This window comes from Rhincodon typus, chromosome 27 (genome assembly GCF_021869965.1).
Source record: "Rhincodon typus isolate 14 chromosome 27, sRhiTyp1.1, whole genome shotgun sequence".
In the NCBI taxonomy this organism is placed as follows: Eukaryota; Metazoa; Chordata; class Chondrichthyes; order Orectolobiformes; family Rhincodontidae; genus Rhincodon; species Rhincodon typus.
In genome coordinates, this window is record NC_063358.1 from 24403529 (window position 1) to 24429871 (window position 26343).

General features: G+C 39.8%; 1 protein-coding gene and 1 long non-coding RNA gene across 8 annotated transcripts in view; one reads left to right on the forward strand and one right to left on the reverse strand.

Annotated features, from left to right (window-relative positions):
• Positions 1 to 26343, reverse strand: part of LOC109936649 (protein argonaute-1) — a 127317-nt gene that overhangs the window by 69898 nt on the left and 31076 nt on the right. The window lies entirely within an intron of this gene.
• Positions 22206 to 26343, forward strand: part of LOC125486225 — a 27789-nt gene continuing 23651 nt past the window's right edge. For 4 of the 5 annotated variants that reach the window (XR_007264914.1, XR_007264913.1, XR_007264915.1 and 1 more), the window contains exons 1-2: positions 22208 to 22317; positions 22492 to 23225. This is a non-coding gene — a long non-coding RNA (uncharacterized LOC125486225). Of the gene's footprint in view, positions 22318 to 22491; positions 23226 to 26343 lie in introns of all 5 variants that reach the window. The other variant, XR_007264912.1, reaches the window with a different exon arrangement.

Sequence of the window (26343 nt, forward strand, 5' to 3'; positions counted from 1 at the left end):
CCCTTTGGTCCATCTCGTCCATGCCAACCAGACATTCCAATCTGACCTAGTCCCTTTGCCAGCATTTGGCCCATATCCGTCTAAACCCTTCTTATTCATATACCCATCCAAATGCCTTTTAACTATTGTATTCGTACCAGCCTCCACCACTTCCCCGGCAGCTCATTCCATACACACACCACCTTTTGCGTGGAAGAAGTTGCCCCTTAGGTCCCTTTAAAATCTTTCCCCTCTCACCTTAAACCTATGCCCTCTAGTTTTGGGCTCCCCCCAACCCCATAGAAAAGACCTTGGCTATTCACCCTATCAATTTTATAAACCTCTAGAAGGTCACCCTCAGCTTCAGATGCTCTGGGAGAACAGCCCCAGCCTATTCAGCCTCTCCATATAGCTGAAACCCTCCAACCCTGGTAACATCCTTGTAAATATTTTCTGAACTCTTTCAAGTTTCACAACATCCTTCATATAGCAGGGAGATCAAAACTGCACATAGTATTCCAAAAGTGGCCTAACCAATGTCCTATACACCTGCAACATGACCTCCCAACCCTGACCAATAAAGGCAAGCATACCAAATGTCTTCTTCACTATCTACCTAGGACTTCACTCTCAAGGAGCTATGAACCTGCACTTCAAGGTCTTTTTGTTCAGCAACACTCCCCAAGATCTTACCATTAAGTGTATAAGTCCTGCCCTGATATGCCTTTCCAAAATGCAGCACCTCAAGTTTATTTCTTTTTTTTAAAAAAAATTGTTTTGCTGTTTTTTTTCAACAAAGATTATTAAGGTCAAAAGTTGGATTAGTATTTGGACTACATAAACTACCAACGACATGATGCGGCTGCACAGGACATTGGTGAGGCCACTTTTAGAATACAGCATATAATTCTGGTCACCTTTTTGTAGGAAGGATGCTGTTAAAATTAAGGGTGCAGGGCAAGGTTTATAAGGATGCTGCTGGGACTGGAGGGTTTGTGTTATAGGGAGAGGCCGAATAGGCTGGAGCTTTTTCCCCTTAAGTGTCGAGTGCTGAGGGGTGACCGTACAGAGATTTATACAATCATGAGGAGCATGGACAGGTTCAATAGCCATGGTCTTTTTCCTGTGGTAGGGGAGTCCAAAACTAGAGGGCATTGGTTTAAGGTGAGAGGGAAAGATTTAAAGACCTGAGGAGTAACTTTTTCATGCAGAGGGTGGTGCATATGTGGAATGAGCTGTCAGAGGAAGTCATGGAGGCAGGTACAATCACAATGTTTAAAAGACATCTGGATGGGCATATGACTAGGAAGGGTTTAGGTGGATAAGGGCCAAACGTTGGCATGTACAAGTTGGTCCAAAGGGTCTGTTTCTGTACTGCATGACTCTGTGTGAGCAGCAGACAATGCACTCTGCAGGAGTTTCACCAATGCCTGTAGTCCTGTGTAACTGTACCTTAGCATGGAGACAAGTTTAAAAACTTTAATTCTGAACTTCTGAATTGTCAAGTTGAAATGGAATCTGTTATTCTGTCTCAATCATAGTAATTTAGTCAGCAATTAGACATCAATGAATCGAGCCTTCTTGCAGCAAGGATGGTTTCTTGTTAACGATCCAACACCTAATCTGAGTCACAATACTGCACAGGTACTACTATGACACAGGTGACTCATTAATTATAATTTCTCGAGAAACGTACATCTTGTTTAAACACACAAAAGGCCAGAAAAGTTTTGTCACCTTAACCCAAATTTAAAATCTCAACTGAATGAACTGGCTTGGTGCACAAGATCATTTTAAGAAGTAATCAACAATGATGTGTTTAGGGCTATATAAAAATTCAAATACTGCACAGATTTAATTAGGACTGACACACACCTTGTCCCAAAGCTAAAAGGACTCCCTTGACAGTAAAAAACACTTGCGTGAAAACAAATTTGTTATTTACAAGACAACCAAACAGATGTCAATAAAAGCAGATAACAGTGTGGAGCTGGAGGAACACAGCGGGCCAGGCATCAGAGGAGCAGGATAGGCGCTAGTAAAACTGATTGGCCTGAAGATGGATAAATCACCTGGACCAGATGGGCTACACCCCAGAGTTCTAAAGGAGATAGCTGAAGAGACAGTGGAAGCGTTAGTGGTGATCTTTCACGAATCACTCGAGCCAGGGAATATCCTAGAGGACTAGAAAATCGCTAATGTGACACCCCTGTTTAAAAAGGGAGTAAGGCAATTACCAGAAAATTACAGGCCAATTAGCCTAAACTCAGTCGTGGGTAAGAGTTTGGAGTCCATTGTAAAGGATGAGATTTCTGAATATTTGGAAGTGAATGGTGAAGTAGGGGAAAGTCAGCATGGTTTCATCAAGGGGACGTCATGCCTGACAAATCTGCTGGAACTCTTTGAGGAAGTAACGAGCAGAGTAGACCAAGGAGAGCCAGTGGATGTTATCTACCTGGACTTCAAGAAGGCCTTTGACAACGTGCCGCACAGGAGGCTGTTGAGCAAGGGCCCATGGTGTTAGAGGCAAGGTGCTAGCATGGATAGAAGATTGGCTGTCTGGCAGAAAGCAGAGAGCGGGGATAAAAGGGTCTTTCTCAGGATGGCAGCTGGTGACAAGTAGTGTTCCGCAAGGGTCAGTGTTGGGACCACCACTTTTCACTTTATACATTAACGATCTAGATGAAGGAACTGTGGGCATTCTGGCTAAGTTTGCAGACAATACAAAGATAAGTGGAAGAACAGGTAGTATTGAGGAGGTGGGGAGGCTGCAGAAGGATTTGGTCAGGTTAGGAGAGTGGGCAAAGAAGTGGCAGATGGAGTACAATGTGGGAAAGTGAGAGGTCACACACTTTGGTAAGAAGAATAAAAGCATGGACTATTTTCTAAATGGGGAGAAAATTCAGAAGTCTGAAGTGCAAAGAGACTTGGGAGTTCTAGTGCAGGTTTCTCTCAAGGTAAACTTGCAGGTTGAGTCAGTAGTCAGGAAGGCAAATGCAGTGCTAGCATTTATTTTGAGAGGACTTGAATATAAAAGCAGGGATGTACTTTTGAGGCTTTATAAGGCTCTGGTCAGGCCACATTTGGAGTATTGCGTGCAGTTTTGGGCCCCATATCTCAGGAAGGATGTAATGACCCTGGATCGTGTTCAGAGGAGGTTCACGAGAATGGTCCCAGGAATGGAAAGCTTAACATATGAGGAACGTTTGAGGACTCTGGGACTATACTCATTGGAGTTTAGAAGGATGAGGGGAGATCTAATTGAAACTTACAGAATACTGAATGGCCTGGACAGAGTGGATGTTGGGAAGATGCTTCCATTGGTAGGAGAGACTAGGTCTTGAGGGCACAACCTTAGAGTAAAGGGAAGACCTTTTAGAACAGAGATAAGGAGAAACTTCAGCCAGACAGTGGTGAATCTATGGAATTCACTGCCACAGAAGACTGTGGAGGCCAGGTCATTGAGTACATTTAAGACTGAGATAGATGGGTTCTCGATTATCATGGGGATCAAGGGTTACGGGGAGAAAGCGGGAGAATGGGGTTGAGGAACTTATCAGCCACGATTGAATGGCGGAGCAGACTCGACGGGCCGAATGGCTTAATTTCTGCTCCTATGTCTTATGGAAAGCTGACGTTTCGGGTCGGGACTCTTCTTCAGAAGGTGGCCTGCGGTGTTCCTCCAGCTCTACGCTGACTCCAGAATCTCTGACTCCAGAATCCGCAGTTCTTACTATCTCTCAATAAAAGCACACTTTTTTTTAAAAACAGGGCTGGGTATAGGCGTGCAAAGAGAGAATAACTGAATTTAGAAAATATTACACCCATGTAAAAGAAAATGCACACGAAAATTTCCATAGTGGGAGAAAGGATGTCTTTCCTATTACTGGCAGTGGGTTCAAGCTAGAAGTTTCTTACTGGATAAATACACAATTGTATCTTCATTAGTACATCACATTTTAAACACTAATTACATTTTGTGAATACAAGATCTGATCTCCTCTTGTTCTATAAGTTGCTTGTTGGCAGTCTCAACAGGTGTGCAGATGTTGCTGACAGGGAGAAAGCATAAATATTCTCTTCCTACAAATTGGAGAACTATTTCGCAATTTTTTGGCTATCGTAGCTTGGGTTGAGGTAAATACCTCTATTTACCACTGATAGCAATTCCTCCATTTCACAGCAACATTTTCTTTGCAGAACAGCACACTCATTTACAGTAAAGATAAACTTTAAGCGCGGACTGTTGGGGAAAAAACATTATTGCACATTGAAATATAAAAATATATTGTATGAGGTCACATTAAAATTCCCTGTTCTGTCTTTTTCTACAGTGAATAACAGTTGCTAGATGGGTTTTTTAGAGCATAATGGTGCATGGATACTATTTCAGAGAAGAGCAAAATGTATGAAAATAGCCACAATCCCTACATTCTTATGTCCATTTCAGATTGAGCTCAATTTAAGTGAAAGTTACCGTCCCTGGCAAAAATCAAACACAATAGGTATTACAATGGGTCTAATTTTCCATCCTAATACAGTTGCCAAATTGTTATTACTAAATACAAGGTAAAATTAAAAGCCAAATAACTGTCATGTTACCAATAATATGAATTCAGTTCTATTCATCAGTTGTGTGTATTTTAAAAATAGTTAACATCTAGGAAATGCTTCATTGACTGTTCACCTTCCACTAATGCAAATCTTGCGAATCATGGATAAAAATGATTGCCTGTGGACATGACCAAAATTGTAATACTTCTTTGAAATAGGAATTGCAGCAAACACAAATGATGCACTTCTTCTGTTATTCAAAATAATATTGTTTGTTATTAAATGAAAAGAGACAGAATACATTGGACTGATTGTAGTCCTCATGACATTGGATTAAAATACATTGGCTATTTAAGAATTGAGGGAGGCTAAGTCAGCATGGTTAATAGAGAGTACAATCAACTCCAAGATAAGGCTAGGAACAAGGTTTTTGAAACTTTGAATAAATCAAATGAGACACGAGGAGAATTACCCTAATGGTTGTTATAAATCCTTTCCTCATTGTTAATATCATGTCAGTTATAGATATTTTCTCATCAACATGTACAGATATGTTATTACATACTTCTGGAGCAACTGGGAGTTGAACCTGGGCCTCTTGCATGTCACTCATGTAGTTAAGTGATCGTGTCCTACTCTCTGAGCCAGAAAGCTTGGGTTCAAGTCCCACCTGGTGCAGGTGTGCAAATAATATCCCTGAACGGGTTAATAAAAAAAAATCCCCCTTTGATCACCATGCTCAAATCTGCTTCTGGGCCTGGCAAAGGTGACATTAACACATAGAGACAGCCTACCTCTTCTCCAGTTACATTCTGACCTGTGTCTTGCTAGAGAGAGCGCGCTTGGTATCCATTAGCATGCTTTAGACCTTCTGCCACTGGAGAACTGGGCTTCAAAATAGGATGTGAAAAGGAACTGCTGAGGCACTGGGATGGTGGTCAGGGAGTGGAGATTTGTATTAGATTGTATTCAAATGAACACAATCATATCAAGAACAAATTCTATGCCTTGTTTCCTAATTCATCTGGCTTCAATTCAATTAATGCTAATTTCTACCACATTTAAAAAGATGTCAAAAAGAGCAGTAGAATTCTGATGTAAGTTGTCATGGATACTTAATTTTAATTATTGCAGTTCAAACTTAGTTACATTTGGTTTCACATTAGCATGGCATGTACAAAACAACTATTGCATCATGGTAAAATTCTAGGCTGAATCAAAGCATTAATTCTTCTTGTAATTGACGCCTTGGTGTCAAGGTGTCTTTCTGGTAAATCTATTCTTTTTAAATCAAACTGATCAGAAATGTTACTATACACCTCTGGAGCAGGTGTGACTTGAAGCCAGGCCTCCTGGTCCAGGGGCAAGGACACAAACACAGCACCAAAAATATACGCTGCACTCCTTCAAGTCTAAAATTTCTAAGGTGTGGTGCTCTAACAAATGCTTTATTTAACTATAACACAATTTTCTTCCCCTCCTCGTGTTCTCACCCTCTAGATATAAAGACTCATACTTCAATAGCTTTTCTAATTATTTTGATAATCTATACAACTAAAACCCCACAGTTCCTTGCAGCTTCATCGTTTCTAACTTTTCAACGTTTAGAAAGTATCCTGTTTCAACATTTTTCTTAGGTTCAAAGTGGATTATTTCACATTTGAAATCCATTTGCTACAGTTTTATCCATTCACTTCACCTATCATATATACTCAAAGAATGGTCTCAAGTTGTGCAAAGTCAATTCTCGACTTATGGTCAAAAAAATCATTTATCTTTTACATTGCTCAATCATTAGGCAAAACAAAAATCTGAACCTTTTGTACCACCTACTCACCATGTCAAAGCTGCCCTAATGCAAACATATTTGCTAGAATCATAAAATAGTACATCATTGTAGGTGGCAGTTCAGCCAGTCAGCACATGTTATTTCAGCTCATTTTGGGGTGTAGTTGGCAGGAACAGGTTCAAGTCTGGCAACCGTGTGATAGATGCAATGGGAGAGTGTGGATGCCACCTCTCAAAAAGGCTACGTATGTTAAGGTCCCCTACTTTTGACCAAACAGGTTAGTTCAGAAACTTGAATTTTCTACAACTATAAATAACATTGATAATGTTTTGTGATATCATGCTCTGACATGCCATGTATCATTGTTAAACTTGGAAATATAGCTTTTCATCTCATCACCTAAGTTGTTAATATGTACTCTTGAGGTCCCAAAACAAATCCTTGCGGGACATCATGCTAATTTGAGTTTCTGCCCATTATTCCAACTCTGACTCCTACCATTCAGCAAATTTCCTGAACAAGTCAGTAATTTATTTTCAATTCTAGAAGCTTCAACCTTAGCTATCTTATAAAGACACTCAGAAAAATAAATATCCCTTAACAAATGACTCAGTCATCTCTTCAAAACATTCAATCACATTGATGCTGTATCTCCATGAGCAATTGGAAATTTTCAAGGTGTTCAGTCACCTAATCTTTAAATTATAGACTCTAGTAAACAAACTGACAATAGATGTCAGAATATTGATTTATAATCCCCTAGCTTACTCCTCTCACTTCTCTTATGTGTACAATTTTCTAATCTGAAGAAATGGTTTCTGGATCAATAGAACTTTTCAAAATTACAATTTGAAGTATTTTCAACTACATTCTTTAAAGCTCAATGATGGAAACCATTTGCTTCTGGGGATTTTTCAGTCTTTAGTGTCATTATTTTCTTAATTTATTTTGCTTACTTTCATTTTCATAAGTTGATGGCCCCAATTCAATACTAGTTTTCTCAAGATGGCCAGGATACTGACCTCTTCTACCCGGTAAAGTATTGATGCAAGCTGCTTACTGAACATGTCTGCTGTCTCCTATTTGCTTTAAAAATATTATCAATATTTAGTTTATAAGGGGCAACACTGTTCCTGACCATCCACTTTTCCACAAAAATAGTTTGCGTGTCGACTTTGACAAGTCTTGCAAACCTCATTTCATACTCCCTTGGTGTGGCTTTGTCCCTCTGGGCTATTCTTTGTATCTGTCCCATTTGGCTAGAATGTGTTTTTTTTGCATATTTGTAAGCTTTCACATTATATGGGGATTTCTGTTACAAGACTATTACCTCTGACCTGAGTCATGGTCAGCTCCACACTTTTGAATGTTGGTAAGGTTCAGTGATGTACCAGAGTGTTCTCGACTATCACAACTAACTAGAAGTAAGTGGTAACACACACTAACAGCATATCTACTACCTCATCTTGGCTTAGCCAAGAGAGAATATAACAAGAGAGTCTCTTCTCAAAGTGCATTTCTGGAAAATGGAAGAGTAGATGTCCTGGCATGAGGTAAAAAAACAATGCTCAGAAGGCAAACTTTAGCAAAATGCCTGACACCTTCAGCGAGGTACTTGACCATACAGACTTCGGATGAGAAATCTTGAAAAATGTTGAGATCTTACTGGGAATCATCCCATAGTAAGTGATTAAACCAAATCATAAAAATGTGGTCACTTATAGTAGAAAGTGGCTGTGCAAGGTTGCATCTAAACCTTGACAAAAAGGAAGAATCTTCAAAAACAGAAAGCTTTTTCTTTGGTTCTGATGTCCCTTGCCTATTTATTCATTTTCAGTTCTCTTTTTAAGCAAGTAGAGCTCTTGCCCTACAGGGTACAAACAGTTTCTGTATCACTTCCCAATGATTTCCCATCTTTTTGTCCCTTAACAAAGTTGCCTGGTTTACAGAGAACAGTTGTTACCTTACCACATTCAATGTAGCATTGCCTAAATCTGGAATCTTAGACACTCTTTTCTACTCCTCCATTTCAAAAAATTATGTTAAACCTCATCATCAGATAATTTTCATTCACCATTAGGCTGTTTAGCTCAATCTGACTCATTAAGCTCTTCTTGTTGGTTCTAGCTAGGACATATTCCTGCAGAAAAATGCGCTAAACACACAAGTCAGGAAAAAAATAATGCTTTGCCCTTCTGTTTATTTTTCAGGACAGCAGCCAGTGATTAGTGGAGCTCTGCAGGGGGCAGTGTTGAGTTAACTGTTCATGCTATACATTAACAATCTGGATGAAGAAACTGAGGGCATTACTGCTAAATTTGCAGACGATACAAAGATAGGTGGAGGGACAGGTGGCATTGAGGAAGTGGTGGAGCTGCAGAAGGACTTGGACAAGCTAGGCAAGTGGACAAAGAAGTGGCTCATGGAATACAACGTGATGAAGTGCGAGGTTATGAATTTTGATAGGAAGAATAGAAGAATTGATTATTTGCTGAACTGGGAAACGCTTTCGGAATCTGAAATGCAATAGGACTTGGGAGTCCTAGTTCAGGATTCTCTTAAGGCTGACATGCAGGTTCAGTTGTCAGTTATGAAGGCAAATGCAATGTTGGCATTCATTTCAAGAGGGCTGTAAAAGGCTCTGGTCAGATTGCATTTGGAATGTTGTAAGCAGTTTTGGGGTAAGGAATGCCTTGAACGGGTACAGAGGAGGTTCACAAGAATGATCCTGGGAACGAAGAACTTGTCATAAGAAGAGAAGTTGATGCCTCTGGGCTTGTACTTGATAGAGTTTTGAAGGATGATGTGGGATGAGATTGAAACTTACAGGATACTGAAGGCCTGGAATAGAATCGATGTGGAGAAGACATTTCCATTAGTAGGAGACACTAGGACTCGGGAGCACTGCCTCAGGGTGAAGAGAAGACGCTGTAGAACTGATATGGTGAGAAATTTCTTCAGCCAGAGGGTGGTGACTCTGTGTAACTCATGGCCTCCACAGCCCTGTGCGGCAAAGTCATGGACTGTATTTAAGGCAGGATTAGACAAGTTCTTGATTAGTAAGGGGACCAAAGGTCATGGGAAAAAAGCAGGAGAATGGGATTTAGAAACATATTAGCCATGATCGAATGGTGGAATATTATCAATCAATTGAATGGCCTAATTCTGCTCCTATATCTAATGGTCTGTTTCACCTATGACCGCTTCTTTCTGAAAACCCCTTCTGGTTCAGTTTCTTAGATGAAGATATTAAGTTTACAGCATCATAATTGTATTGGTCTTCAAGTCTGTATTTCCTGGGATGAGAAATAAATTCACTATTTGGCTCCAACTATTAATACGCTAGCACAAAACATTAACAGCATTAAAAAGCTCAAAGTATATTGCACAGCTGAGGATAAGGCATATCTAGTTGTGAATTACAAATCCAAAACGTATCAAAGGGGTTTCATGATGCTTCTTATTTGCTAGTAATTTAGTGATTTCACCTAAAAACATGTTAGCAAATGAGGCAGCCAATTTGTGAACAGCAATATTCCAAACAGCTAAATAACTAAATAAATAACTGGACCCAAAAGGTTAGCTCTGATTTCTCTCCAAAGATGCTGCCAGACCTGCTGAAATTTTCCAGCAATTTCTATTTTTGTTTCAGATTTCCAGCATCTGCAATTCTTTTGGTTTTTTTTTGACTGGAAACATTTTGGCTAGGACACTAACATCACCTGCTCCTTTCAAATAAAACATGGCACCTTTTACATCCAACAGAAACAACAGAACAACCAAGGCCTTATGTCGGCTGAAAGAAAGTACTTTAATACCAAACTTTTGTTTCAACACTACAATGCCAGCTTAGATGGCATGCTCAAATCCACACTGGGGCTTTAAGCTGCACACTTCACACTCAGAAACAAATGTGCTTCAATGTGAGCCAAAATAGCTACCAGAAGTATTATCTAGTGATGTGGAATTCACAAACTTATTTTGGATCAAACAAATTAATAATTAGTAAATTTCACGTCTTCAAATTTAAATCTAAAAAAACTTTTCTCCTAAAAAGATTCTTTTCTTGTCTGAAAAAGAAAGATTTATTTGCTTAGGAAGGAACACAGTTATTATGAGGAATTACACAAAACTATGTTTGAATCTCACATTCTGAAACTCTCCTGAATTAATTTAAAGGTGGCAACATAAATAAACCAAAAAAATGACTAATAACGTTGGCATATCATATTTCATTTCCCTCCTTCGCAGTCATCTCACCCAATTCCACGGTGCTCCATACTATGATGTGAACAAACTGAATACGTTGTGCATTCACAAGTCAGATACTTTCGAGTATTTCTTCTTAAATCAAGTGAAGTTTATTGATCATTGGGGGGAATTTTGGGCAAGGGAGGGATGTACAGAGAGAGGAGAGGAAGAAGAGGCCACAGAACATATTCAAGGAAAGCTTTGTTAGAATTCTGATCAATCCAGTAGATGAATCATACTATGATCATGCTGTGGTGTTTGAAATAAGCGGTTTAATTTCCTGGAATGGTTTGATTGCTCAGCATTAGCAATACTATTTCACTGTAGCCTTCACATTGCATCAGTATTGCATTAGGTTCTTACTTCACCCAATTAACCAAGTGTTGTGTGCTCGGTGAGCATATGAGTGTTCACTTTGCACCTAAGCATTAGGTAATCCAAACGCATATAACAATAATATCCAGCTTGCACATAATTTTTCTTTTTGTTGGTTTGCCTGGTGCAAATTAGTTTTGATTTTTTAAAAAATATGAGCCCAAGTGATTACATTGGTAGACAATTTGAAAGAATCAATTAGATTTAAAATGTGTGTAAATAAATTGAAGCATGGATTTGAACTTTAGATGTAACCACCAGAAACTGAATAATGCTTCAAGGGAGTCCACAAAAAAAAAGTTACCCTAAAATGGTCTCTTTGGATGGGCAGTGATCAAATGTGATATTTAGTATTTAAACATTCATGAACTTATCTGGTAATTTTTAAAATAGAGAATCCACTCTTGTTAGTAATTGCCAGAAATTTTGAATGGCTGACGTTCAAATAGCATGTTATGAACATAGTTTAAAAACCGTAGAAGGGAGACAAAGTTAGGTAAATCAAGTAATCTAGCTTGGTGGTGAAACATTGTGGAAAGAAGAAAATGGTTTGTGGTCCTGGGAAAGTTTCAGCAGCAGTTAGTATGATGGTAAGTACAGATGTCAATAATGTAATTCTGATAAGACATGTAGTATGTACGTCTGAAGTTTGAGAGATTTCAGAAGAACAAACAGTGCAGATCGAAAGTGTTACCAACATAGCTATCAGTCACTTCTATAATACTTTCCACCTTCATCCCTAGCAGTCACAAATATACCATAATGTTTAAAAAATAAAACTAAAAGAAGACTTAAAACTTCACAAGTGATCTGTGTATTCAAATTCTAAATCTGTGGCACAATCAAGTCAACCCAAAACAGAATGAAATATATAATGTTTAAAATTTCGGTACAGTTGCTGGAAATACTAATAAATTCAAAAACATATATTGCTGAATATGCATAAAGTATAGTACTATTGTAAACAGAAATCCAAGTATACGACATTATAATTGAAATTTTGGACACCAGCCAATAAAACCAATAAACTAACTGCTGCAAGTATACCTTAGAATAAAGGCATCCAGAATTGTAAACAAGTGATGCACCAGCTGTAAATCCCAACCCAAATGAATAGGTCTAATCATCGCTGATTAAAATTATGCGTCAAATTACTATGCCATTGCATAGGAAGAGGAAGAGGCCATTCAGCCCCTTGAGCCTGATCCACCATTCGATGAGATAATGGCTGATCTGTGGCCTAACTCCGTAACCTGATTTTGGCCCATGTCCCTTAATACCTTCATTTAACAAATAAAAATGATCTATCTCAGATTAAAATTAACAACTGATCCAGCATCCACTGTCATTTGTGGAAGAGTTTTCCAAATATCTACCACCCTTGTGTACAGAAGTGCTTCCTAACATCTCTCCTGAATGGTCTGGCTCTAATTTCTATATTATGTTCCCTATTTCTAGAATTCCCAACCTGTGGAAATAATTTATCTATCTTTTCTGTTTTTCCATTAATATCTTAAAGACATCAGATAACCCATTAACCTGCTAAATTGACAGTTGTGTTCAAAACAAAAAGAAAAACTAAACTGGCATGCATCATTTAAAATTCGTAAATATCCTCAAAATTATAAACTAATTAAAGAGCTGTCAAACAGAGCTAATTCAGAGGCAGTAGTACAGCAGGGAAAATATGGTCCACGTTCTCAACACCTGGCTCTCCTTAGCTTTTCTTCTCACTATCAACTCTACCTCTTTTCTCAGCCAGTCACAGCTTGTACCAGACTGTACTATTTGGCCACAAGTTGAATTTCTGATTTTAAACCTTGACAACACATGTTCTTCTAGTTGCACCGCTACCTCAACCCATCTACAAGTGAAACACTCTTTCATTCTTCAGTCACCTGTGAACAGGACTACTCAATTGCTCTCCTGGCCGGCTTCACTTCTTCCAGCCTTTGTGATCTGCAACTCATCCAAAGTTTAGATGTCTGCATGGCATCTTGCGTCACTGACTCTCTCATCATTCCTATTTTGCCAGTTTAAAAATTTTCTTCTGATATTTCCAACAGCTCAAAGATGTAAAATTACAATAACTGTATTTAAATTCCTTCTTGGCTATATAAACTCCAACATACAAAATCTCCACTCCTCTGTCTCCGACAAATTGTGCATCTCTTCCTCCTGTCCACTAATGCTGGGTGTCCGTTTAGCTGATAAGGTTCCACATTCTAAGTTCTTTCTTTAAGCTCCCTGTCTCTCTTATCCTAAATGTTATATAAAAGTGACCACTTTCAACAAGTCTTTATTCATTCCTTTTGGGATCAGTGTCCACTTTTGCCCTTGCATCTTCAAGAAAAATTGTTGGACACCTTTTAAGTTTAAGATGCATGAATGCAAGTTGTGATTGGGTGACCAGAACTGGCCATATTGATAATATGAGAGATGTCTGTGCTTATAGGTCTATAATAAAATACTAGATTTTGGCATTGTGAACCCTCAATTTGGTTTGTCCCTTCACTGATAGTCAGCCTTCAGTTGTCTCTGGTCCTAAATTCTGAAACTTGCTTTCCAAATATTTTCACCTCTCCATCCTCCTAAAATACTTAACATTTTCATCAAGCAATTAACCATCTTCCATAAATTGTTAATTGGCTCACTATCAAAATTTGTTGCCAGAACATTGGCCCAGGAGCTTGGTCAAAGTTGTAGATCTTCGATGGGCCTGTTTCCGTGCTGTACATCTCAATGACTCTATGACTCTTTACGAAAAAAGAGAAAGATATAGAGGATGAAAGGGTGGGGATGGATTCCGATCTTCAAGCAGATGGCTGACTACTGCACTAGAAAAATTCAGAATGTGCGAGGGGTCAGAAATGGAGGATTAGAGATCCAAAGGAGCCACATAAGGTTCAGACAAACAGGATGGAAGCCACAGAAGGATTTTAACAGAAGGTGAGAATTTTAAAACTGCAGCTTCACAAGACAAGGTGCCAAGGCAGAGGAGCTGGTGCAGAGCATTGAAAGTTAGTAAACAGGCAACATTCTGAACAAGCAAATGTTTCTGAAAGGTGCACGGCAGGAGTCCAGACAGCATACCATGGAAACATGATTACGTGACCCAGTGTCCTGGAAAAACGTGACTGACTAAAACAAGCTGAGAACAATCTACATGCAGAACAAATTATGCACAGATATACATTTCAATTTTATGTTTTCTTAGAAACTGTATTTTGTTCAAACAGGCAAACAGTCTGGAACAAGTGGCACAGCAAGTTTACATTTTTTTATCAGGAACTAATGAGTGAACTTGTACAGTAGCAGAGAGTGGAGTAACTATTTAGGGCTGTTGCTTGGCTATTCTGTGCATCAGTTGTAATATCAGAGCAATGAAAATTCAACTGGAATAAGTAACAGTTCTCTGGAATCTATTCTGTTTTTCTGCACCATGTGTCAGAATGTGCAAAATGTACAAGACTGAAACAGTACTTCCAGTCTCAATCAATTTTTGCTTCCACCCCCTTTAAAAAGGACATTATTGCTATGCTATAAAGGATTTAATACCATAATACTAGTCGTGTGGTGATTATACATCTGCGCCTAAATACATGCACGCAGAAAGAATTCCACACTTACATTGACATTTTGTATTTTGAAGCATAAGCTACAAACATTCGGCACTTATTCAATTGACAGAAATCTCTATGGATGACATTTAGATGTTCAACTTGTAAAGTTCATTTTTTACTTTTCAGGTCAGCAAGACACTGCCAATCATCCTGTCCAATATTATAAACGATAATAAATGAACTATAATTACTGCAATTGCAACAAGAACCAAAGTTTTTTAAATATATACTTCCCTTGCCCAGAATGCCTCAGAGAGCATCACAGGCACTGAACCACTGATTGGAAACTGAACTAGACTAACCATATAAATACTATGACAATGAGAGCAATTGGAATATTTTCCAATTGCCTGCATCAATGCAGCTCCAACAACGTTCAAGAAACTCAATACCATTAGGGACAAAACAGTCCATTCAACTGGCATCCAATCCACCACTTCCACCAATGTAAAATGGCAGTGCGTACCATCAAGAAGATGCATTTCAGTAATGGCTTTCTTGACAACGGCTTCCAAATCCGCCACATGTACCACCTGGGAGGACAAGGGTAGCAGATGCATGGGATTACTACCAACTGCAGGTTCCCTCAAAGCCACACACAATTTTGACTTGCAACAATAATTATTGTTCCTTTGTTGTCACTGGGTCAGGACCCTAGAACGCTCTTCTTTATAATGCTCTTGGTATTCCAATACCACAAGATTCAATAATCAGTTCACTACCACCTTCTCATAGGCAATTATGGTTGGGTAATAAGTGCGGGACTAGACAATGATGCCCACACTCCATGAGACAACAATAAAAAACAAGCTTTTGGTTGGACATTCCTCTATTAGTATCTGGAAACTACCACTACAGACATGATTTTCATACATTCTTTTATTACCTTAAGAAGAGGGGAAATAAATCTGTCTCCAAGAGATGGTCTATATTTTCCTAAGTTAATACATCATTCAGTGCCATCCTGGTGGTTGCCTACATAATCCATGGCAATTGGAATACAGCATAGCATCAAAATCCTGCAAAAACTGGTATGCTCCCAGAACTTATTCTATACAGAAATAAAAATAATAGTTTATGTTTCATAGCCACAAATGTCCCAAAGAATGTTACAATCTTTTGCTGTAATTTAGGAATGGCGGCAGCCAACTTGCACACATCAAACTCCCACAAACAGCAATGTGATAAAGACTAGATAACCTGTTTTCGTGTTAGTGATTGAGAGATAAATATTGGCCTTGGCACCAGAGATAACTGACTTAATTTTCATCAAAATGATGCCAGGCAATTACTTATGACTACACCTCTGACCACATCTCATCCAAAAGACAGTACATCCAAAAACAAAGTGATTACTTCGTACTGCAATGGAGTTTCAACCTTATTTTTGTGCTCAAAGATTTGAACCCACAACGTTCTGGGTCAGAAGTACATGTGCTACCAACTGACTCATGTCTAATACTGATCTATTTAATTGGAAATATTCAAGACTTTGATTTAAGGGAACTGTGTATTACAGTGCTCAAAAACAGTTGCCAACTACATTGATTCGACCAATATTTCAAATTATTTTGAAGCAGAAGAATCCTTTTGCTACTTTGCAAACCTTCAATTTTCAATTCAGTTGGCCTGGCAGCAGGCATTTCACAGCAACTGATTATCAAATTGTCTTATTATCATAATTTGTATGGAGTTAGGACCAGAGAAGTTAGATCTTTACGTTCCAGCATGTTATGAAGAGAAAAGGGGACATAGTACTAAATTAAGTTTATCAGGCTACCAAAAAGATACAGGAATTACCAATTTTAGCAAGCTTGCTATTGCTGTTGTTTGCAATGCTAAGACATTTCATTCATCTCTGGACTCAGTGTATCATTGGAATTGCTTGGAATGAAACGTTTAAATTTTGTTGACAAATTTTAATGTAATTTACAACGTTGAACATAGTTAAACATTTTCTGGAAGTAACTAATTTAGAAGACCCGTTGCACTTAGTTTCTTCTTTAAATAAAGAATGGGAAGAAACAGCCATCAGTGACATATCATAAGTGAGCCCTTTCAACCAATTACTCCACCTATACTTCCTGCAGCCTTGGGAAAGCAACCAACATAATCAAAGACCCTTCCCACCCCGGTTATATGCTCTTCCACCCTCTTCTGTCAAGCAGAAGAATTAAAAGTTTGTAAACACATATGAATAGTTTCAAGAACAGCTTCTTCCCCACTGTTATGAGACTTTTGAATAGACCCCTCAAATGTTAATTCTGATCTCTCTCTCTCTCTCTCTGCACCTTCTCTGTGGCTGTAACACTATACACTGCATGCTGTTTGGCTACCCTGATGCGCTTTGTATGGTACGATCTGCCTGCATTGCACATAAAACAACATGTTTCACTGTATCGCGGTACACATGACAACAATAAATCAATCAACCCACCAGGATATGGAGTAGTAAAATAAGTCATCAAATTTCAGAGACCCTGCCAACAGATGGGAAGAAAATAAATAAATAATACCCGTCACATACTTGTGGCTATTTCAAGTATACATTGGCAGAGTTTGGAACGCCTCATAGTTCACTTACAACATTACTGGGCAAGATAAGGTATGTGGAAAGTCTAAAAGGAGGAAGATTTACTAGAAATTTGATTTAACTATTAAATTGTAAAAAGACTTGTCAAGTTAATTGTAAGAAAATGTTTGGCATGGGATCAGAATGATCTTTTTCATCACCTGCTAGAATATAGAATGATACCTAACTTCCCATTTCTATACAAGATCATTTTTCCTAATTGTTCTAATTATTTCAGACTACATGCAAGTTCATCTCTAACCAAGCTAATTTTATCAATTCATCAAATAATTGAATGTAACTTTGTAGCAATGACTCCAAGCGCGTCAGTGATACTACTGTAAGAAACCACATTGTCATAGAGATGTAATCCAAGCAACTTTCATCTTATTTAGAAAGCACACAAGGAATTGCACAAACTACAAGCAACACAGATTTATATGTTCACTCGAAACAAAAACCACTAACAGCCAATTTCAACTAAATGCTTAAAAGATGCGCCCAAACAGCCATTTACAATGCCCATGTTACCCAAGATGACCATTATACAATTACTGTAAATGCCTCTAAACATTTCAAAGAATTAATCATGTGATAAGTCAAAACTGCTTCCCCGAATTACACTTTACAAAACTCTCAACTTTTAATACTGCAAAAAGTGTTAATCTTTCATTATTTTAAATGACAAGTACAAATGTCAATGAAATGGGGACATGGAATCACGTCAAAAATGGCTAAGGAAACATTGTGCTGAATGCAACATACTGCCCTCCCTCAGCTGATGAATCAAATCTCCTCCACGTACACAAATACTTCAAAAAAGCACTGAGCATAGCAAGGACACAATTTATTTTGCATTGGGGTTCTTCAATTCACATTACCAAGTGTTTGAAGAGAATAAAGGGTGTTGGGTCATTCTTAAGTGGGAAATCAGGATGGCAAAAAGGAGATATGAGATAGCCTTGGCAGATAAGGTTAAGGAAAATTTAAAGAGATTCTACAAGTGCATTAAAAGCAAAAGAGCAACTAGGGAGAGAATAGGGCCCCTTAAAGATCAACAAAGTTGTCTATGTATTAAACCTCAGGAGCTGGGAGAGATACTAAATGGATATTTTGTGCCAGTTTTTATTGTAGAGGCTGGAGAACTCAGGGAAATAAATATTGATGTTTTGAAAACAGTTCACATTACAGAAAAGGAAATGCTGGCAGTCTTAGAAAACATAAAAGGTAGATAAATCTCTTGGACCTGATCAAGTGTATCCCAAGACCTTGTGAGAAGTTAGGGAGAAATTGCAGAGCCTCTAGCAGAGACATTTGTATCATCTGAGAGGTGCCGGATGACTGCAGGGTGGCTAATGTTGTGCCTTTATTTAAGAAAGGCTGTAATGAGAAACCTAAGGACTATAAACCTGTGAGTCTGACGTTGGCGGTTGGTAAATTGCTGGAGGCGATTCTGAAGGACAGGATTTACATGCATTTGAAGAGGCAAGGACTGATTAAGAATACTCAAAGCACGGCTATCTGAGAGGGAGGCTGTGAGGGAAATAGTGTCTCACAAACTTAATTGAGTTTTTTCAGGATGTAACCAAAAATATAGGTGACGGCAGAGCTGTAGATGTCGTTTACGTGGACTTTAGTAAAGCCGTTGACAAGGTTCCGCATGATAGAAGAACTAACAAATTAGATTATATGGGATTAAGGATGAACTTGCCAAATGAATACAAGATTGGCTTGACATCAGAACAGACAGCGTTGTGGTGAAGGGCTGGGGGGTGCAATACAGTGTGGAGCTGGAGGAACACTGCAGGTCACTAGTATCAAAGGGGCAGGAAAGTTGACTTCATCAGGACTGGGGAGGGGGAAGGGTGCTCGGAAATAAATGGGGGGTTGGGGGAAGGTAGGTAGGATGTTGACAGGTGGATGCAGGTAGGGGGTAGTGGAGATTGGTCAGTGGGAAGGGTGTGGTAGATAGGTGGGAAAGATGTGGACAGGTCATGTCAGGTCAAGGAGGCGGGGATGAGGGGGAGGTTGGATATGGGATGAGGCTGGGGGGTGGGGAGATTTTGAAACTGGTGAATTCTGTGTTGAGGCTATTGGGCTGTAAATTCTTAAGGCAGAATATGAAGTACCGTTCCTCCAGTTTGCATGTGGCGTCATTGTGACACTGGAGGCGGCCCAGGATGGACATGTCACCAAGGTGGAGTTAAAGTGGTTGGCAACTGGGAGGCGCTGTTGATTAGAACACACAGAGTGCAGATGCTCCGCAAATCAGTCCCAGAATCTGTGACTGGTCTCACCAATGTAGAGGAGGCCACATTGGAAGCAGCAGATACAGTAGACCAGGTTAGAGTATATACAGGTGAATCCCTGTCAGATTTGGAAAGACTGTCTGGGGCCTTGGATGGTGGTGAGAGGGGAGGTGTAGCACCTCCTGTGGTCACAGGGAAAAGTGTGAGGTGTGGTGAGGTTGGAGGAGAGTGTGGAGTGGACGAGGGAGTCACAGAGTGAGCGGTCCCTATGAAAGGCAGATAGGGGTGGGGAGGGAAATATCTCTTGGTAGTGGGGCCGGATTGCAGGTGGCGGAGGATTGTGCGCTGGATGCAGAGGTTGGTAGGGTGGCATGTGAGTGGGGTGGTACAGCAGGTTGTTTTTCGGATTGGAGGCCTGTCATCAGCAGTGTTCCACAGGGATTGGTGCTGGGTTCATTTTTGTTTATCATTTATATAAATGATTTGGATGAGAATTTAGGAGACGAAAATTAGTGGTATAGTGGACAGTGAAGGTGGTTATCTAAAATTATAAAGAGATCTTGATCAATTGGATCAAGGGCTAAGGAGTGGTAGATGGAATTAATTTGGATAAATGTGAGGTATTACATTTTGGTAAAACTAAACTTACAAAATTAATGGTAGGGCTCTGGGTAGTGTTGTAGAACAGAGAAACGTCAGGGTTTAGGTACATCATCCTTTGAAATTTGCGTCACTTCGACAGTGGCTAAGAAGGTGTTTATCATGCTTGCCTTTATTGCTCAGACTTTTGAGTCTAGGAGTTGGGATATCATCTTGAGATTGTATAGGACATTGGTGAGGCCTCTTCTGGAATACTGTGTACAGTTCTGTCGCCCTGCTACACGAAGGATGTGAAAACAATTCAAGGGTGCTGCCGGGAACGGAAGGCTCGAGTTATAAAGATAGGATGGGACCTTTTTCACCAGTGGAGAGTAGGAGGTTGAGGGGTAACCTCATAGAGGTTTATAAAGTCATGATGGGCATAGATAGAGCGAATAGCAAGGATCTTTTCCCTCGTGTGGGGGTGTTCAAAATTAGGGGGCATATTTTAACAGTGACAGGAGGAAGATTTAAAAAGGACATGAGGGGAACTTTTTTTTTAAATAGAGTGGCTCATACTTGGAACAAACTGCCAGAAGAAGTCATGGATGCAGGTACAGTTACAATATTTAGAAGACATTTGCTTAAGTACATGAATAGGAAAGATTTGGAGGGATATGGGACAAATGCAGGCAAGCACAAATAGTTTGGTTTGGGAAGGCAAACTGCGATAAAACAAAACTAAAGTTTATCAAATAATCCTGCAACTGAAACATTACAAATTTGATGCACAGCGCCAATGCATATAGCCTGTCAAGTTACTACTATCTCAGTCAAACCAAATAACTTTCTCACTATTAGATTTCATTGTGTCCTTCACTTTTGCTCATTAAAAATATAGGCAAACTGTATAACTGGTGTTTAAATCTCATCTTGGACTTATCCTCCACCATCTTTATTTCCTACTCTAGAACATTCTACACCTCTGATTCTAGCATTTTATGGGAGCTTTTCCTAATTGCATCAGGTATCTGGATCACAGAAATAAATTCCCCCAATACCACTGCATTGCCAAAGTCCTTCACAACATCTTTATGACCAAGCTTTTGGTCACCCCACTGCTCATTCTGTACAACTTCTTTGTCAGAGCGTTCTCTTTTGTTTGATTACACAACTGAAATAACTTAAGTGTTATTTCTTATATATTTTTGACGTTGACGTACAGAACGTTCTCTTGTATAACAGAAAAGGCCTTAGAAAAAAAAAATCAGGTCAGTCAACAGCTGTGTTCCAGGTATGGGCTTGAAACATTAATTGGCTATTTTCTTGATTTATTGAGTATTTCCAGTATTTTGAGTTTCTTTTTTGAGACTTCGTGAATTAGTCTTGCTCTCCAGGCTTTTAATCATTTTGAATCTCTGTCCTCCATACTTGGTTTGCAACTAGACCAAAGACTAGATGCTGTTACGCACAGAAACTTACTGAGCAGATTCGTGAAATTCCTTATTCTAGCCCTGAGAACACTACAGTCTTTAAAGAGGCTAAGCTGTGGAGACAAGATACAGAAAACCCACTTTTAGAAGGTCAGCAGACTACAGGCTTCCGATTCCATCTACTTCAAGTCTGGCTTCAACCTTTCTAGTAACCCGTTTATAAATATCTCCCCCGCTTCCCTATTTCCTCTGGTTTTATGAGGGTTTGTGTCCATCTGGCCGCTACTGCACTCAGGTTCCCTCCGCCGCACTCAATCCCCATATCTCTCCACCCGCCGTTTAAGGGCAGGTTCAAGCATCTTGTGGGATCCAGTGCAGTGGCTATTCATACCTGGGGTTCCGATTTCCATTCATGGAGCCCCTTCCTACACAGGCTTGGTTTTCAGCGGCCTCTTGACGGACGGTACCGGCGGGTGACCCGCTTCGATGTCGGAGGGACGGTCTGCCCGATCGGTGTAGATCTTTGCCTGGCGGGGCCGCTCCTCCCTAGCTGTAAAATACAGGCGGGGCCTCTCGCTTTTACTCAAACGGAGACGATCCCCTGAAGTGTGCAGGCTGGATTCGGACTGAGAGGTATCTACTCCTCGTGATCACTTGGGCCCCGCTCACACTCCACTTTATTTTCCGCCGCTTTCGTCTTTTTCACTCTCCCTCGACTACGGCGTCTCCCAACCGGAAAAATCGTCTTTTAACCGCCGGAAATGACGATTCGCGACCCTGGGTTAATTATTCCTACGTTTCTTGAGCAAACGTCACCACGGCGACGTTATCATCCCCCTTCCGCCATTTTGTAAACCGGTTTCTGGGGAAACGCAAGGTCTTACCTCCCCCACCACGAGGATTATTTTTAAAGGTATAATTTCTGATTCTGTTTCACCCGGCGGAACGGCAATTGATTTCCTTTCAGTTCTCTATTTTTTTGTCTAACTGATACGGCGAATAATTTACATGTATTCGACGTGGATTTCACGACCAAATTCTAGACTCAAAAACCTGTCTTTATTTTTGCAATGAATGTTCTTTCCAGTAGCGCCGATAACCTGCTATTCTCTTCGGGGCTTCTTTCAAGTTCAGATGGCTGTAATAAAGGGCCTCTGCCTTCTTCGCAGAGTTAGCAAAATGAGAACCCAGGATTACGAAGGTGCCTGGTGCAGCAGGAGCACTTGATTCGGTGAAAATGTTTCCTGAGGCTGAACAATAAAGTACGTGAGCAATTCGGTGCATCATCAAACTCGTTAGCGAGTGATTGCCGACGATAGTTGTTCAGCCAGTGTGATGAAATAGGTTTTAGATAAGGGTCGGATCTTCAGTCATATAAAATAAGAACAGATGTAGTTTTGTCCTGCCAATAATAAATGGCCACTCTTTCCCACACTTGCCTGGCATTCAAAAGCGTGTGGAGGATTAATTAAATTACAGACTTTAAAGGGGAAGGTGTATGGCAAATTCTCGGGAACAACTGGTATTCTTTTTGAAGCATCTGCATATTTCAGGATGATAAGGCGGTACGGTACTTTTGTCGTGTGCGTCCTTGCTTTAAGATCTTTATCCATGCGCAGTAGCGACATTGTATACCATTTCTATTTTTTAGCTAATGTTAAAAAAAAAGTCTGAATACACTAAACATATTTTCTCTCTGCACAACCCACATGTTGAAGATTCAGGCTTTTTTCCAGAAGCCTCTCTGAAAATGGCCACTAGAAGGTGCGATGTGGACTTTGCTTTGACTTAGCCAATTGCTCTCGGCTATACTGATCACAGGTAAACTGGGAAGTATTCAAATAGCTGGGTTGTGAAAGGGCGCACTGCAAACTAAGCGTGGAACTCTCACTTGGTACTGGTTTATTGTTTTAATTTTTGCAGCGATGCAGCCTTCTTGTTGCCAGTCTCCTTTCACCATCTCCTAAAAGTATTTATGCAGATTCTCCAGCATCTGCAGTTCCTACTATCTCTAATATTTGAGATTGACGGCCTTTTGTTAGAACAGCAAACTTTTTTTAAATTTTGTATTTTTTTTTGGCTATTCAACCCAAATTCAAGATATTTTAAATATTATCTATATTTTGGAATCCTTCCTATTCGTATACCGATGCAGATGCCTTTTAAATGTTGTAATCGTACCAGCCTCCACCAATTCTTCTGGCAGCTCATTCCATACGCACACCACCTGTGTGTGAAAAAGTGGCCTGTTAGGTCCCTTTTGTATCTTTCCCCTTTCACCTTTAAACCTATGCCCTCTAGTTTTGGACTTCCCCCAACCCCAGGGAAAGACGTTGTCTATTTACCCTATCTATACTCCTCATGTTTTTATAAACCGCTATAAGGTCACCCCTTAGTCTGCAATGTTCCAGGGAAAATAGCCGCAGTAGCTCTCCCTTTCGCTCAAACCTTCCAACCCTGGCAATGTCCTTGTAAATATTTTCTGAACCCTTTCTATTTTCACACCGCCCTTCCTATAGGAGGAAGACCATAATTGCATGCAGTACTCCAAAAGTGGCCTAACTAATGTCCTGTACAGCCACAACATGACCACCCAACTCCAATACTCCATGCATTGACCAATAAAAGCAAGCATACTAAATGCCTTCTTCACTATCCTTTCTACCTGTGACTCCACTTTCAAGGAACTATGTACCTGCTCTCCAAGGTGTCTCTGTTCAGCAACACTCCCCAGGACCTTACCATTAAGTGTATAAGTCCTGCCCTGATTTGCTTTCCAAAACTACAGTACCTCATGTTTATCTAAATTAAACTCCATCTGCCATTCCTTGGCCCATCTGATCAAGATCCCGTTGTACTCTGAGGTAACCTTCACTGTCCACTACACCTCCAATTTTAGTGTCATCTGCAAACTTACTAACCATTCCTCCTGTGTTCAGATCCAAATCATTTTATTATCAAGTGTACCAAAGTACAGTGAAAAGCTTTGTTTTCGAGCAATACAGGCAGATCATAGTAAGCAAGGATGTACAGGTCAGAGGTTGTAAAAAGATTGGAGGCAAACAGGTTCCATTCCACAGCGTGTGTGCTCGGCAAGATCAATGTTAGCAAGATCAGCATTATTTGAGGTTAGAGGTCCATTCATGAGTCTATTAACGGCAATGGCCAGAACAAGCTGTTCCTGAACCTGGTGGTGTATGTATCCAGGCTTTTTTAGTTTCTGCCTGATGGAAGAGTTTGTAGGATATCATTGCTGAGGTATGATCGGTCTTTGTTGGCAGCCTTTCCGTGCCAGCGAGCCGTGTAAATGGAGTCCATTTATATAAATGACAAAAAGTAGCGGACCCAGCATCAATCCTTGTGGCATGCTGCTGGTCACAGGCCTCCAGTCTCAAAAACAGTACTCCACCAACACCTTGTCTTCTACCTTTTGAGCCAGTTCTGTATCCAAATAGCTAGTTCTCCTGTATTCCATGTGATCTAACCTTGCTAACCAGTCTACCATGAGGAACCTTGCTGAAATTCTTATTGAAGTCGATATAAATCACATCCACCGCTCTGCCCTCATCAATTCTCTTCCTACTTCTTCAAAAAACTCAATCAAGTGGGTTGAAGATCATTTGTGAAAGTACTTTAACCAAGCTGTACATTATTTTCCACAGTGAGTTCTGCTCTGAAATGCTATTAACATAAAAAAGATTACATTGTTTACAATGATCCATGATTAAAATTTTATTTCATTTGATCTGCGTGAGATTTTTCGGGTGAATGGACTATGCAAAAATTGTTTTTGCAGATATTTGTTGGGGTTTCTTTCAAAATAAATCAGAACTAAAGCCATGATTCTACTTCCTATGCCAACTTGTAACATTGGTGTTGTCATCATTTCACCAAAAGATGATTGTTCAAAGCAATGATCACAGATTCAGAATGCCAATTCAAGAACTGTCCCCTGAATCTTTATCTTATGTCTGACCACCGGCATATCAGGGCCTAGAGTGGAATGGGTCAGTGTTTAAATCCATTCACCACTCTTTTGATAAAGTCATCTGTGATTGTCTAAAACCAATACCATTGGTGCATATAAGCTAACTGAAATGACACAAATCTTAGCTATGCTTCTGTGACCCTCAGAGCATCACTAACGGCAAGCTTCTGTTACTAAGTTCCTAAGAGGTCAGCATTAATTAGAAGTTGAACTATGTCAGTGACAAACATTGGAGAAGGCAATAAATTCCATCCAAATGAGGTAACAGGGAGCTCGAGCCACTACTCAGCTAGCAGATAAGACTCCTGTTTGTTGGATTAAATACCATCTCTTATGTCAATGGAAGCAAGATAGAGAGGTAATGTACTCTGCAATGAGTGGCTCATTGTACCCCTTACAAGTTTTATTCACATCTTTTTATTCATTCACAGGTTATGGGTGTCACTGTCTATCTCTAATTGTCCTGAGAGTAGGTCAGACTAGGTAAGATGGCAGTTTTCTTCCCTAGAGGAAATTATTGAACCAGGTGGGTTTTTCCTGGAAATTGACAATGGTTTCATGGTCATTATTAGATTGCTAATTAGTGAGATAAATATCCAGATATTTATTGAATTCAAATTCCACCTTCTGCCATAGCAGGATTCAAACCTGGGTCCCTGGCTTAATGGTCAATTGATAATACCACTAGGCCATCACCTCACCATTTACAAGACTCAACTAATTCTTCACTGATCTGAATGGATGCCATACCCACAAAGCTGAGAGCAGAAGTTTGCTTGATTGGTATCCCTTTCCCTGGATTTAACATCCACCATGGCAGCAGCAAGTTAGGCATACAGGATGAAATGTAGAAACTCAAGGTATTAACCTCTACACCAGAGTTCCCTCAGGGCTCTGATCCTGACTTGGATATATGTATCAGAGATAGTAGGAATTGTCGATGCTGGAGAA